The sequence below is a fragment of the Muntiacus reevesi genome, chromosome 5, assembly GCF_963930625.1.
Source record: "Muntiacus reevesi chromosome 5, mMunRee1.1, whole genome shotgun sequence".
NCBI lineage: Eukaryota > Metazoa > Chordata > Mammalia > Artiodactyla > Cervidae > Muntiacus > Muntiacus reevesi.
In genome coordinates, this window is record NC_089253.1 from 5626077 (window position 1) to 5642913 (window position 16837).

General features: G+C 38.5%; 1 non-coding gene across 1 annotated transcript; it reads right to left on the minus strand.

The window, feature by feature from the left end:
• Positions 1 to 2224: 2224 nt before the first annotated feature.
• Positions 2225 to 2356, minus strand: LOC136170111 (small nucleolar RNA SNORA72). The gene has a single exon (XR_010663556.1). It is a non-coding gene; the product is annotated as a small nucleolar RNA SNORA72 (small nucleolar RNA).
• Between the last annotated feature and the right edge of the window lie 14481 nt (positions 2357 to 16837).

The window sequence follows — 16837 nt, forward strand, 5'->3', positions numbered from 1 at the left end:
CACCACTCCTCCTCTCTCTCCAGATTTTTGAAAGTCAGAGAGTTCTTATGCAAATGGTCTTCTGCTGCAGGGCGAATTGGGGCTGTCTAGTCAAAGCTAAGAGTCAGACACGACTGAGGGACTTCACTTTCACTTTTCACTTTCATGCATTGGAGAAGGAAATGGCAGCCCACTCCAGTGTTCTTGCCTGGAGAATCCCAGGGACGGGGGAGCCTGGTGGGCTGCCGTCTATGGGTTCGCACAGAGTTGGACACGACTAAAGTGACTTAGCAGCAGCAGCAGCAGCAGCAGCAGCAGCAGTCAAAGCTATGGTTTTTCCTGTAGTCATGTAGGGGTATGAAAGATGGACCTTAAAGAACGCTGGGCCCTAAAAATTGATATTTTCCAGCTGTGGTGCTGGAGAAGACTTTTGCAAGTCCCTTGAGCAGCAAGGAAATCAAATCAGTCAACCTAAAAGGAAATCAGTCCAGAATATTCATTGGAACGACTGAGGCTGAAGCTGAAGCTCCAATACTTTGGCCACCTGATGCAAAGAACTGACTCATTGGACAAGACCCTGATGATGGGAAGGATTGAAGGCAAGAGGAGAAGGGGATGACAGAGGGTGAGATGGTTGGATGGCATCACAGACTCAACGGACATGAGTTTGAGCAAACTCTGAGAGATAGTGAAGGACAGGGAAGCCTGGCGTGCTGCAGTTCGTGGGGTTGCAAGGAGTCAAGAAAGACAGCTGAGTGACTGAAAAACAACAGCTGGCTTTCTCTAAGTATAGGCCCAGGTGTGGCATTGCTGCGTCATATGTTAGTTCTACTTTTAGTTTTTATGGAACTTCCATACTATTCTCCATAGTGGCTGTAATAATCTACATTCCTACTAACAGTGTAAGAGGCTTCCCTTTTCTCCACACCTGCTCCAGCATTTACTGTGCATAGATTTTGTGATGATGGCCATTCTGACTAGTGTGAGATGATACTTCATTGTAGTTTTGATTTGCATTTCTCTAATAATTAGTGATGTTGAGCATTCTTTTATGTGTTTGTTGGCCATCTGTATGTCTTCTTTGGAGAAATGTCTATTCAGGTTTTTGCCCATTAAAAAAATATATTTATTTTTTATTGAAGGATATTGCTTTCAGAATTTTGCTGTTTTCTGTCAAACCTCAACATGAATCAGCCATAGGTGTACATATACCCCCTCCCCTTTGAACCTCCCTCCCATCTCCCTCCCCACCCCACCCCTCTAGGTTGATACAGAGCCCCTGCTTGCGTTTCCTGAGCCACACAGCAAATTCCCATTTGCTACGTTATTTTACATATGGTAATATAACTTTCCATGTTACTCTTTCTATACATCTCATCCTCTCCTCCCCTCTCCCCATGCCCCTAAGTCTCTCTGTGTGTTTCTCCATTGTTGCCCTGTAGATAAATTCTTCAGTACCAGTTCTCTGGATTCTGTATATATGTGTTAGAATATGATATTTATCTTTCTTTTTCTGACTCACTTCACTCTGTATAATAGATTCTAGGTTCATCCACCTCATCAGAACTGACTCAGATGCATTCCTTTTTATGGTTGAGTAATATTCCATTGTGTATATGTACCACAACTTCTTTATCTGTTCATCTGATGATGGACATCTATGTCGCTTCCATGTTCTAGCAATTGTAAATAGTGCTGCAATGAACAATGGGATATATTATCTCTTTCAATTTTGGTTTCCTCAGGGTATATGCATAGGAGTGCGATTGCTGGGTCATATGGTGGTTTTATTCCTAGTTTTTTAAGGAATCTCCATACCATCTTCCAGAGTGGCTGGAATCAATTTACATTCCCACCAACAGTGTAAGAGCATTCTCTTTTCTCCACATCCTCTCCAGCATTTATTGTTTACAGACTTTTTAATGATGGCCATTCTGACTAGTATGAGATGATATCTCATTGTAGTTTTGATCTGCATTTCTTTAATAATGAGCACTGTTGAGCATCTTTTCATGTGTTTGCCATCTGTAGGTTTTCTTTGGAGAAATGTCTGTTTAGCTCTTTTCTCACTTTTTTTTTTTTTTAAATTTTTACAACTCATTTAATGGCAACTGGTATTCATCAAACTAGCAATGGTTATCTTAAAAAATTATCACACTAGCTGTGCTACCATTTCTCAAGGTTGATCAGATACCTAGAGTCACAGACAATTCCCACACAAGATACGCCATGTAAATCAGACTTGGTTTATCACCAGCATTTATAAAACCAGACCTAGGGAAAGAACTAGGTCTGGGGACACATGCATGGTCTTAATATAGCGAATGTTTAGCCTGCCCTGATTATTACAAAATCACAACAGTGAGAATATTCGCAGTTTTCTCACTTTTTGATTGGGCTGTTTGTTTTTCTGCCATTGAGTTGTGTGAGCTGCTTGTACATTTTGGAAATTAATCCTTTGTCAGTTGTTTCATTTGCTATTATTTTCTCCCAATCTGAGGGTTGTCTTTTCACCTTGCTTATAGTTTCCTTTGCTGTGCAAAAGCTTTTAAGTTTAATCAGGTCCCACTTGTTTACTTTTGTTTTTATTTCCATTACTCTAGGAGGTGGGTCATAGAGGATCTTGCTTTGATTTATGTCATCAAGTGTTCTGCCTATATTTTCCTCTTAAGAGTTTTATCATTTCTGGTCTTCCATTTAGGACTTCAATCCATTTTGAGTTTATCTTTGTGTATGGTGTTAGGAAATGTTCTAATTTCATTCTTTTACATGGAGCTGTCCAGTTTTCCCAGCACCATTTATTGAAGAGGCTGTCATTGCCCCATTGTATATTCTTGCCTCCTTTGTCAAAAATAAGGTACCCATAGGTGCATGGGTTTATTTCTGGGCTTTCTCTCTTGTTCCATTGGTCTATATATCTGTTTTTGTGCCAGTACCATACTGTCTAGATGACTGTAGCTTTGTAGTATAACCTGAAGTCAGAAAGGTTGATTCCTCCAGCTCCATTCTTTCTCAAGACTGCTTTGGCTCTTTGGGGTCTTTTGTGCTTTCATATGAATTGTGAAATGTTTTGTTCTAGTTCTGTGAAAAATGCCACTGGTAATTTGACAGGGGTCACAATGAATCTGTAGATTGCATTTGGTAGTATAGTCATTTTCACAATATTGATTCTTCCTACCTAGGAACATGGAATATCTCTCCATCTGTTTATGTCATCTTTGATTTATTTCATCAGTGTCTTATAATTTTCTTTGTATAGTTCTTTTGTCTCCTTGGGTAAGTTTATTCCTAGATATTTAATTCTTTTTGTTGAAATGGTGAATGGGATTAATTCCTTAATTTCTCTTTCTGATTTTTCATTGTTAGTATATAGACATGCAAGTGATTTCTGTGTATTTATTTTGTATCCTGCAACTTTGCTAAATTCACTGATTAGCTCTAGTAATTTTCTGATAGTATCTTTAGGGTTTTCTATGTACAGTATCATGTCTTCTGCAAACAGTGAGATTTTTTCTTCTTTTATTCCTATCTGGATTCCTTTTATTTATTTATTTTTTCTCTGACTGCTGTAGCTAGGACATCCAGAACTATGTTGAATAATGGTGGCAAAAGTAGACATCTTTGTTTTGCTCCTGATCTTAGGGGGAATGCTTTCAGTTTTTCACCATTGAGAATGTTTGCTGTAGGCTTATCATATATGGCCTTTACTATGATGAGGTAGGTTCCCTCTGTGCCCATTTTTTGAAGAGTTTTAATCATAAATGGGTGCTGAATTTTGTCAAAGGCTTTTTCTGTATCTATTGAGTGATCATGTGGTTTTTACCTTTCAACTTGTTAATATGGTGTATAACATGGATGGATTTGTGTATATTGTAGAATCCTTGCATCCCTGGAATAAACCTGAGTTGGTCACAGGGTATGAGTTTTTTGATGTGTTGCTAAATTCTGTTGATGTGTTGCTGAATTCTGTTTGCTAAAATTTTGTTGAGGATTTTGCATCTACGTTCATCAGTGATATTGGCCTGTAGTTTTCTTTGTTTGTGCTGTCTTGTCTGGTTTTGGTATCAGGGTGATGGTGGTTTCATAGAATGTGTTTGGAAGTGTTTCTTCCTTTGCAATTTTTTGAAAGAGTTTTAGAAGGATAGTTCTTCTCTAAATGTTTGATAGAACTCTCCTGTGAAGCCATCTGGTCCTGGGCTTTTGTTTTTTGGGAGATTTTTTATCACAGCTTCAATTTCAGTGCTTGCAATTGGGTTGTTCATAATTTCTATTTCTTCCTGGTTCAGTCTTGGAAGATTGAACTTTTCTAAGAATCTGTCCATTTCGTCCAGGTTATCCATTTTATTGCCATATAGTTTTTCATAATAGTCTCTTTTTTTTAAATTTATTTTTTATTTTTTTTTAATTTTATTTTATTAGAGGAGGCTAGTTACTTCACAACATTTCAGTGGGTTTTGTCATACATTGACATGAATCACTCATAGAGTTACACGTATTCCCCATCCCAATCCCCCCTCCCACTTCCCTCTCCACCCGACTCCTCATAATAGTCTCTTATAATCCTTTGTATTTCTGCATTGTCTGTTGTAACCTCTCCTTTTTCATTTCTAAATTAGTTGATTTGATTCTTCTCTCTTTTGTTCTTGATGAGTCTGGCTAAGTGTTTGTCAATTTTGTTTTTCTTCTCAAAGAACCAACTTTTAGTTTTATTAATCTTTACTATTGTTTCTGTCATTTCTTTTTTATTTATTTCTGCTCAGATATTTATGATTTCTTTTCTTCTACTAATTTTGGGTGTTTTTTTTTTTCTTGTTGTTGTACTTTTCTTTCCAGTTGTTTTAGGTGTAAAGTTAGGTTGTCTATTTGATGTTTTTCTTGTTTCTTGTGGTAGGAATATATTGCTATAAACTTCCCTCTTAGAACTGCTTTTGCTACATTCCATAAGTTTTAGTTGTCATGTTTTCATTTTCATTTGTTTATAGAATTTTTTTTATTTCCCTTTTGATTTCTTCAGGAACCTAATGGTTATTTAGAAATGTGTTGCTTAATCTCCATGTGTTTGTGTTTCTTATGATTTTTTTTTCTTGCAATTGATATCTAGTCCATAGCATTGTGGTCAGAGAAGATGCTTGATACAATTTCCATTTTTAAAAATTTACTGAAGTTTTATTTGTGACCCAAAATGTGGTCTATCCTGGAGAATGTTCCATGTGCACTTAAGAAGAAGGTGTATTCTTCTGCATTTGGATGGAATGTAAATCCTGAGGATATCAATGAGATTAATCTCATCTAACATATCATTTAAGACTTGTATTTCCTTATTAATTTCCATTTTGATGATCTGTCCATTAGTGTCAGTGGCTGTTAAAGTCTCCTACTATTATTGTGTTACTCTCTATTTCTCCTTTTATGTCTGTTAGTGTTTGTCTTATGTATTGGGGTGCTTCTATGTTGGGGGCATAGATATGTACAATTGTTATGTCTTCCTCTTGGATTGATCCCTTGATCATTGTGTAGTGTCCTTCCTTATATCTTATAAACTTCCTTATGTTAAGGTTTATTTTGTCTGATATGAGGATTGCTGCTCCGGCTTTCTTCTGCTTTCCATTTGCTTGGAATATGTTTTTCCATCCTCTCACTTTCAGTCTCTATGTGTCTTTAGGTCTGAAGTGGGTTTCTGTAGACAGCATGTATATGGGTCTTATTTTTGTATCCATTCAGCCAGTCTGTGTCTTTAGGTTGGAGCATGTAATTCATTTACATTTAAAGTAATTATTGATATATATGTTCCTATTGTCATTTTCTTAATTATTTCAGTTGATTTTGTAGATCTTTTCTCTTCTCTTGTATTTCTTGACTATATAAGTCCCTTTAACATTTGTTGTAAAGCTCGTGTGATGGTACTGAATTCTCTTAACTTTTGCTTCTCTGAAAAACATCTTAGTTCTCCATCAATTTTGAATGAGATCCTTGCAGTGCACAGTAATCTTGGTTATAGATTTTTCCCTTTCAGTACTTTAAATATATCCTGCCATTCCCTTCTGTCCTGCTGAGTTTCTGCTTAAAGATCAACTGTTAAGCATATGGGGTTTCACTTGTATGTTACTTGTTGCTTCTCCCTTGCTGCTTTTAATATTCTTTCTTTGTATTTAGTCTTTGTTAGTTTGATTTGTATGTGTCTTGGTGTGTTTCTCCTTGGGTTTATCCTGTATGGGACTCTTTGTGCCTCTTGGACTTGACTGACTATTTCCTTTTCCATGTTGGGGAAATTTTCAACTATAATCTCTTCAAATTTTTTTTTTTTTTTTTCAGATCCTTTAATTTTCTCTTCTTCTTCTGGGATCCCTATGATTCAAATGTTGGTGCACTTGATATTGTCCCAGAGGTCTCTGAGACTGTCCTCAGTTCTTTTCTTTCTTTTTACTTTATTCTGCTCTTCAGAAGTTAGTTCCACCATTTATTTTCAAGCTCACTGATTCGTTCTTCTGCTTCAGATATTCTGTTATTGATTCCTTTTAGAGTATTTCTATTTTTTGTAATTGTGTTGTTTGCTTTGTATTCTTTAACTCTTCTAGGTCTTTGTTAACTGATTCTTGCATTTTCTCCATTTTGTTTTCAGGGTTTTTTTTTTTTTTTTTTGTCATCTTTACAATCATTATTCTGAATTCTTTTTCAGGTAGTTTGCATATTTCCTCTTCATTTATTTGTAGGTCTGTGTTTCTAGTTTGTTCCTTCATTTTAGTATTTCTCTCCCTTTTCATTATTATTTTTTTTTAAGTTATTGGGTTTGAGGTCTCCTTTTCCCAGGCTTCAAGGAAAGTTGAATTCTTCCTTTTGGTTTCTGCCCTCCTAAGATTGGTCCAGTGGTTTGTGTGAGCTTCATATAGGGTGAGATTTGTGCTGAGTTTCTGTTTGCTTGCTTGTTTGTTTTTCCTCTGTTGGGCAAAGCTGAGTTAGGTAGTAATCCTGTCTGCTGATGATTGGGTTTGCACTTTTGTTTTGTTTGTTGTTTAGATGAGGCATCCTGAACAGGGTGCTACTGGTGGTTGGGTGATGCTGGGTTTTGTTTTCAAGTGGTTTCCTTCATGTGAGTGCTCACTATTTGATACTCCTTAGGGTTAATTCTCTGGTAATCTAGGGCCTTGGAGTCAGTGCTCCCACTCCAGAGGCTCAGGGCTTGATCTCTGGTCAGGAACAAAGATTTCACAAGTGGTTTGTTATGGCATTAAGTGAGATTAAAACAAATACCCAAAAACGAGAAACCAAGGCAAATGGCAGTTACAAAATAATAATTAAAATAATGGAATATACACATATACATATACACCCATAAGCAAAGTCAAAACAGTCCAACTAAAATAAAGTACAGTAGATTGACCTGGCAAGCAAAGGAAACCAAAAATTATATTTACCAGTTAAGAACAAAACTAACTAAAGCACAAACTGGAAAACAAAACTAAAACAAGGTGCCAAGTGGGGAATAAAGCAATGAAAACAAAACTAACAGATATGTTGAGAGGAAAGGAAAGACAGAAAAGAAGGAAAGAATAGATATGCAATTTAAATAGAGTTAGATAAAAAAGATTTATATATGTTAAAGATTAACTGCAAGGGGAAAAGAACAGTAGGAAAGGCAATCAAAGGAATAAATGTAGAAAAATATAATAGGTTTAAAAAATTAAAAATTAAAATTATAAGAAATAGAAAAGAAAAAAACACAGAGGAAAAAAAGGGAAAACTCCACAGTACTGCAAAAGCCCAACATAGAGGCAGAGGTTTATAACAACAATAAAATATGTGACTGAATATAGACATATACATATATACCCATAATCAAAATCAATACAGTCCAACAAAAATAAAGTACAATAGATTGACCTAGTGAACAAAGGAAACCAAAAATTATATCTACCAGAACAAAACTAACTAAAGCACAAACTGGAAAACAAAACTAAAGCAAGGTACCAATTGGGGAATAAAGCAATGAAAATAAAACTAACAAATATGTTGAGAGGAAAGGAGAGAAAGAAAAGAAAGAAAGAATAGATATGCAAAGTTAAATAGAGGTAGGTAAAGAAGATTTATGCACATTGAAGATTAACTGCAAGGGTGAAAGAACAGTAGGAAAAGAAAACAAAGGAATAAATGTAGAAAAAATAATAGTAGGTTTAAAAGATTAAAAATGAGAAATATAAAAAAACGGTGGGGGTGGGGGGAGGTGGGAAACTCCATAAAACTGCAAAAGCCCAACTTGGAGGCAAAGGTTTATAGCAACAATAAAAAATGTGACTGAGAACAAAAAAGCTCAAAAGCTTAACTGGATTTCTTAGTGTCAGTAAAATAAACAACTACAACAGAGGGTGGGGGGGAAGATAAAGGGGAAAAAAATCTAAAAGAATTTGCAGAATAAGTCAAAAAATAATAATAATAAATGTTTATTCTTGAGTCACTGCTTTGAGTCCTTTCCCTCGCTGGGAGTCGCAGCCCACCTCACCTCCCTGGGATGCCCTCCAACACTCTGCTGGTCTCTGGACCTGCTGTGGGGGCAGCTCAGATTCTTCTCTGGTCCGACTGTGTGTTCTTGCCTCCAATGTCCACAGCTATCAGAAGTAATTCATTTTCTTTTGTGGGAGCTCTCAAAGGCTTTATATATATTCCATAGACACAGAGTCTGCCTAGCTGATCATGTGGATTTAATCTGCAGCTTGTACAGCTGGTGGGAGGGTTTTGGGTCTTCTTCCTTAGTCACATTGCCCCTGGGTTTCAATTGTGGTTTTATTTCCACCTCTGCATGTGGGTCATCCACTGGGGTTTGCTCCTGAGGCTGTCCTGGAGGACTTGGGTCTGCCCCAGTGAGGGCCAGGTGTGGAGGTGGTGCAGCTGGTTGGGTCCCAGGGGTTCTGGCAGCACCAGGTATTCAGGGCAGTTGGTGGTGGCGAGGGCAGCAGGAAATACAGTGCTCTAGAAGGGTATGGCAACCAGTATTGGCCAATACACTCCAATATTCTTGCCTGGAGAACCCTCCTCCACCCCCCGATAAAGAAGCCTGGCAGGTCACAGTCTACAGGGTCGCAAAGAGTTGGGCACGACAGAAATGACCCTGAGCATGTAGACACAAGAGTTGTTTTTGCCTGTGGCAGCTCTGCCCCAGTGAGGGTTGACTGTGAATGTGGCGCAGCTGTTTGGCTTGTGGGGACCCTGGTGGCATCAAGCGTGCAGGGCCACAGACTGTCTCCACCACAGGAGTTATGGCCGGATCAGAGTCTTTCTTCCAGCCTCTTGCAGCTGGTGATCAGAAGGTCTCTTTGGTCAGTCTTTCTCCATAGCTCTGCCCGTTCAGGCATAGAGGGCTCCCTTACCTGGGGTCTTTCTCTGTTGTTTGGTGTGTCAGGCACATAGAGGGGCTCCCTTGGCTGGGATCCTATTCTGTAGATCTGTGCATCAGGCATTTGATGGGCCAGCCTCTCTATTGTTCTGCTGTCAATGCTGGAGTGTGGAGAGAGAGAGGCTATGGTGATGGCTCCACCCCCTATGCGTGGCTCAAATTATCACCTTGCTTCCATGTCTGCCTGGCTTTCCTCCACATGCATTTCCCACCACCATCTCCTCCCTCACATTCCCACAATCCATATCTCCACAGTCAATAGCAGCCTGCACCCTGGGATTGCTCCATGACCCCAAACTCCAGTTCCCAGTCACTGCGCCTTCCAGAGGACCACAGTTCCTGTCTGCTGTATGTATGGCAAGAAGAGGTGGCAAGAATACAACGAAGAACTATTAAAAAAAAAAAAAATCTTCAGATCCCAGATAATCATGATAGTATGATCACTCATCTAGAGACAGACATCCTGGAATGCAAAGTCAAGTGGGCCATAGGAAGCATCATGAAGAACAAAACTAGTGGAGGTGATGGAATTCCAGTTGAGCTATTTCAAATCCTAAAAGATGATGCTGTGAAAGTGCTACACTCACTATACCAGCAAATTTGGAAAACTCAGCAGTGGCCATAGGACTGGAAAAGGTCAGTTTTCATTCCAATCCCTATGAAAGGCAATGCCAAAGAATGCTCAAACTACCACATAATTGTACTTATCTCACGTGCTAGTAAAGTAATGCTCAAAATTATCCAAGTCAGTCTTCAAAGGTACATGAACTGTGAACTTCCATATATTCAAGCTGGTTTTAGAAAATGCAGAGGAACCAGAGATCAAATTGTCAACATCTGTAAGATCATAAAAAACAAAGATAAAAACAAAAGAGTTCCAGAAAAAATCTATTTCTGCTTTATTGACTACGCCAAAGCCTTTGACTGTGTGGATCACAATAGACTGTGGAAAATTCTAAAAGACATGGGAATACCAGACTTCCTGAACTGCCTCTTGAGAAATCTGTATGCAGGTCAGGAAGCAACAATTAGAACTGGACATGGAACAACAGAATGATTCCTAATAGGAAAAGGAGTGTGTCAAGGCTGTATATTGTCACTCTGTTTACTTAACTTATATGCAGAGTAAATAATGAGAAATGCTGGGCTGGAGGAAGCATAAACTGGAATCAAGATTGCTGGAAGAAATATCAATAATGTCAGATATGCAGATGACACCACCCTTATGGCAGAAAGTCAAGAAGAACTAAAGAGCCTCTTGATGAAAGTGAAAGACGAGAGTGAACAATTTGGCTTAAAACTCAACATTCAGAAAACTAAGATCATGGCATCTGGTCCCATCACTTCACGAAAAATAGTTGGGGAAAGAGTGGAAACAGTGACCAACTTCATTTTTTTGGGTTTCAAAATCACTGCAGATGATGACTGCAGCCATGAAATTAAAAGACACTTGCTCCTTGGAAGAAAAGTTATGAGTAACATATAATATGACAGCATATTAAAAGGCAGAGACATTACTTTGCCAACAAAGGTCCATCTAGTCAAGGCTATGGTTTTTCCAGTGGCCATATGGATGTGACAGTTGGACTATAAAGAAAGCTGAGTGCCAAAGAATTGATGCTTTTGAACTGTGGTGTTGAAGAAGACTCTTGAGAGTCCCTTGGACTGCAAGGAGATCCAACCAGTCCATCCTAAAGGAGATCAGTCCTGGGTGTTCATTGGAAGGACTGATGCTGAAGCTGAAACTCCAGTACTTTGACCACCTGATGCAAAGAGCTGACTCATTTGAAAAGACCCTGATTCTGGGAAAGATTGAAGGCAGGAGAAGGGGATGACAGAGGATGAGGTGGTTGGGTGGCATCACCGACTCAATGGACATGAGTTTGAGTAAACTCCAGGAGTTGGTGATGGACAGGGAGGCCTGGCGTGCTGCAGTCCATGGGGTCGCAAAGTCAGACACGACTGAGTGACTGAACTGAACTGACTTTATGTACAGCTGTGGCAAGGACTGTCTGATTCTCATTCCATTTAGGCTTCCACAGATCAGCTGTTTCACTTTCAACCTTAAATGTTTCTCCTTTGACTCAGACAAACGCCCTGATGTGGGGATTGGACCCCTGCTTCAGTTCCCCCACCTGCCGAGGGCAGGTCCAGTCCTACTAATACTCCTGTTTTCCCCCCTAGTTCCTTTGTCCTACTGAGTTTTGTGTGTTCTGTGTATTCATTTCCACTGGTCAGGTCCTCCTGCCCATCTCAGCTGGCGTTCTGCATGCACTTCTGTGTCTGAAGCTGTCTTCCTGATGTATCCGTGGAGAGAGATGTAGTCCACGTCCACTTACTCCTCTGCCATCTTCGTATCTGCCCATTATTTCATTGGATTGTTCATTTCTTTGATATTGAGCTGCATGAGCCACTTGTATATTTCAGAGATGAAACGTTTGTCAGTTGCTTCACTCGCAGACGTCCTCCCCTGTTGTGAGTTCGGGACATGCCGCCTCCTTTGTCCGGACATCACTTCCGCCAGCCCTTTTCCCACTTGCTCCTTACTCAAGTCTCAATACTTCTTGTGTGTTTCGCTTCTGGAGGGATTTTTAACGTTTTTTAAAGCTTCCAGGGCTAATTCTGTCAAAAATCGAAACTTTCTCAGGTTATAAGTCTAACTATTTAAGTTTGCACGTTTGTTCAGAAAAAAAATTTAAAGGTATTTTTTCCCCAGTCCCTTAGTTACTGTGTAGACTTGAACAAGTGGTTGTCATTGGGTGGAAGATTATTCTCCTCGTGCCGGGGTCCAGCCCCAGGAGGATCCAGGGGAACCCTCAGGATGAATGGCGTCGGTGAGAGGAGACAGACAGACAGACACACACAGACATTGAGTAGAAGAGGTAGCTTCTTTTTTTATTTTTAGGATAGCTCAGTTTTTATAGAATGAATGTTACCTCCCCCTTAAGTCACCACATATTACATCAGATATTGGTTTATGCTTCCGTTAATATTTTTTCCCCATGTTTTTCCCCTAAGCATTCATCTAGAACGTTTCCGATTACAGGGTTTGTACTTAAATATCTGTACATAATCTTCTTGCCTCAATGGCCTAATTCTCACTCTAACAAAAACAATGTTTCATAAATCTCAGGTATAGTGTAGATTCTTTGGACAATAAGACAATACATGGGAAGGGTGACAGTAACATGTTTGACATTTCTGAAAATAGTACCATGAGAAAAACCTGATATTTTTCTTTACATGAAACCACAAAATCTCAATTTACAACGATTAACTATTAAATGGCGAAAACACCTCTAAAGCAGCAAAACACCTCTATTAATAGTAAAATAATGGCAGTAAAGCTGGTTAATATAAATCTTCTATTAAAATCTTATATACCCCATTTTCTAACTTTACAAAAATACCCATAATATCCCATGTTGTTTAAAGAAAGGGAAACAATGAACAAGTAGAAGCAAGGAAATAGCAATAGTGAAAACCCTTTCAACCAAGGAGAAAGTAAACTAAAGCAGTACTTCTAAATCTAAACACCTCTACTCTTTTCTATTCTAGAACATTATAATCTTTTAAGAAAGCAGCCAAACTATACCTGTGGCCTTTTCTTTTAAGACTTGATGTTTATGGTCGTGTCCTGAGCCAGAGCAATCTTAAGCATTTCCAAAAAGGCTTGAACTTTTCCAGCAAGGCCTTATTACTATATATTATAATTTCCAAAAATTAATATAAAGCCCAACAACAGTAAGACAGAAGGAAGAAAGGGACATACTGGGTCCCTGGGACAACCTCGAGGGGAAGAGTTGCCTTGCAGGTTCCTTTCTCGTCCTGGCAGCTCCCAACATCCTCGTATACTAGTGACTTTATAATGTCTTCTTTGGAGCACTGGTCTTGGCCGTTAGACATTATCTTTAGGTATTTGGGCCATTTGTAAGATCCCAGTTGTGCAGACATTTCAGTAAGAGCTCAAACTTCTTCATTCTCAAAACCAGCAGGTGAATTATTTTTGGAAGTGTGTATGTGTAATTTCATATTTCTGAGGAGAAAGAGAGGAAATGAATGACAAGATCACAACCCCACTTGGCTTACGTCCCTTGTATAATTAAATCTCTCTAACAATATAAATGGAATATTGCCTATTCTAAATTTAAATTGATGTTCAGTTTCATATGCCACATTTGCACTTTTCAAAAGTATCACCCTCCATTCCAGCCTGCCATCTGCCAAACCTCACCAGGTTCTGTCTTAAATACAACTAAATAAGACCAAAAACTGGCTACTCTCTTAAGAAGCTCAGTTCAGTTCCGTTCAGCCGCTCAGTCGTGTCCAAGTCTTCGTGATCCCATGGACGGCAGCACGCCAGCCTCCGTGTCCATCACCAACTCTTGGAGTTTTACTCAAACTCAAGTCCATTGCATTGGTGATGCCATCCAACCATCTCATCCTCTGTCATCCCCTTCTCCTGCTGCCTTCAATCTTTCCTAGGATCAGGGTCTTTTCCAATGTGTAGTACTGGAGTTTCAGCTTCAGCATTAGTCTTTCCATTGAACACCCAGGACTGATCTGCTTTAGGATGGACTGGTTGGATCTCTTTGCAGTCCAAGGGACTCTCAAGAGTCTTCTCCAACACCACAGTTCAAAAGCGTCAATTCTTCGGTGCTCAGTTTTCTTTATAGTCCAAACCCTCATATCCATACATGACTACTGGAAAAACCATAGCTTTGACTAGATGGACCTTTGTTGGCAAAGTAATGTCTCTGCTGCACAAAAAGACTTGGGGAAGAAGTATAAGAATATACAATGAGAAGAGAAAGAGCTAAAAGGGAAAAGACTTTTGTTTTCTAGTACTTTGAGTATGGCCACCTTCTAATTGCTGCCCAGGTGTCCATGACTGATGGTGTGAGTTATAAATAAAATGTGACAAGCCAAGGAGCTCCTCCACAGATGCATCCCACCGTGGTCTTCTTATGACTGAAACTAAACTTGTAGTAAATGACTGATACATAGATTATTCAGTATATATATATATATATATATATATATATATATACACATACATACATACTGATATATATAGGACCTTGTGCAGGAGTATCAATGCTTTCTAATGAACTGTACTTCTCCCTTTAAATGTCAAGGACCAAATGAGAATTATACAACGTTTATAATTTTATTTGGTTGAACTGTTCCTCGTTTAACAGTTAACTTTTAGGTTCCAATGCTAAATACAAAACTACACAAAATCTAGAAGTTTTCTTTAGATATCAAAACTAAATTAAAGAAAACATATAAATTTGTAAATATTGAAACAATAACAGATAAAAATCTATGGTTCAGAGTTAAGTGAAAGTAATTACATAAGTTTTACTAACTAAGCATATAAATCTGCTTAGGAAAGTCTTAAGCCTGCTGACAGTTAAATTCCTTTTTTAATTTTTAAAGGAAAGAAGTAAAAAGTCATTTACTTGCACGAGTGTGCTCACTTGTTAAATTCCTATAATTGGTCTCATCAGTATTTGTAGGAAAACTCAGGTCAGGGATTCTGGTTTCTCTGGGCACTCTGTAAAAATGATATGCTAATAAATTATCAAAATCACCATGGAATACAAAAGTCCTAATGTACTCAAAATATTTTTCAAAAATAACAGTTAGAAGATTTACATTACCCAGCTTTAAAATGTACAATACATTTACTGTAATGAAGACTATAAAGAACACAGAATGCGGTGTTAGCATAAAGTGAGATATATAAATATGTACAACAATGAAGCAGAGTTAGAATCCAGAAATAGATAACACAATGGTTCATTAATTTTCAACAAAGATACCAAGATAAATAAAAAATGGAAAGAATAAATACTTTCCACAAATAGAGCTTAAACATTGGGACTATATGCAAAATGAACCTCATCCTAACATTATACCATACAAAAATTTGACTAAAAGTGGATCGTTGATCTAATTGTATTTATAAAAAAGAAAAATTAGTGACCTTGTGTTAACAAAGATTTCTTGCACATGGCACCAAAATGAAACAGAAAATTAAAAACTGCCAAATTGTATTCATCAATATTAAAATTTTCATTCTTCAAATGAGGTATTTAACAAAACTAAAAGATAAGATACAGATTGAGAGAAAAAATTTGCAAAACAAATATCAGCTAAGGGTTTTGCATCCAAAAGAACACTTACAATTCGATAAGACCAGTAATTCAAAGGAAACCATTGTACAAACTAGAAGACTTGAGTAGACACTTCATCAAAAAAGGTATTAATGTCTGGATGGCAAATAAGGACATTGCCTTTGTCTGTTCTAGCTTCTATGACAAAAATACCATAGACTGGATGGCTTTTATGCCCCAGAAACTTATATCTTACAGTTCTAGAGGCTGGAAAGTCAAAAGTCAAGATGCTGGCAGATTTGCTGTCTGCTGAAGGCCTGCCTCCTGGGTCACAGTGTCTTCTGGTGTCCTAACATGTTAGAGTGAGTAAGGGTCTCTCTCTAATAGGACTCTAATTCTTTTCATGATGGCTTCACCCTTATAACCTAGTCATCTCCAAAAGTCCTACCTCCAAGTATCACAATGTTGATTAGCCTGTTAGGCTCCTCTGTCCTTGGAATTCTCCAGGCAAGATACTGGAGTGGGTAGCCATTCCCATTTCCAGGGGATCTTCCCAGCCCAGGGATTGAATCTAGGTCTCCTTCAATGCAGGCAGATTCTTTACTGTCTGAGCCACCATGGAAACCTGATTATGCTTTAACATATGAATTTTGAGGGAAACAGACGTCCAGTCTAGCATACATAAAATGATGCTCAACATCCTTCAGTTCAGTTCAGTTCAGTCGCTCAGTCGTGTCTGACTCCTTGCGACCCCATGAATTGCAGCACGCCAGGCCTCCCTGTCCATCACCAACTCCCGGAGTTTACTCAAACTCATGTCCATCAAGTCGGTGATGCCATCCAGCCATCTCATCCCCTGTCATCCCCTTCTCCTCCTGCCCCCAATCCCTCCCAGCATCAGGGTCTTTTCCAATGAGTCAACTCTTTGCCTGAGGTGGCCAAAGTATTGGGGTTTCAGCTTCAGCAACAGTCCTTCCAATGAACACCCATGACTGATCTCCTTTAGGATGAACTGGTTGGATCTCCTTGCAGTCAAAGTTATTAGTAACACATGTGCAAATTAAAACTACAATGAGATACCACTACAGAGTAAAAAATGAAATGGCTTAAGTAATGAAGGCAAAAATACTAAATGCTGCTGAGAATGTGGAGGAACTGGAACTCTTATAAATAGCTGGTAGCAAAATAAAATGGTCCCAAAATAAACAAAATGGTCCAGCTGTCCTGAACAACAGTTTTACAGGCTCTTAAATGATTAAATATATAAAACAAATAACTCAGCACTTCCACACATAAGTATCTACCCAGAATAAATGAAAGACACATGAAATTTCATAGCAGTGTTATTCAT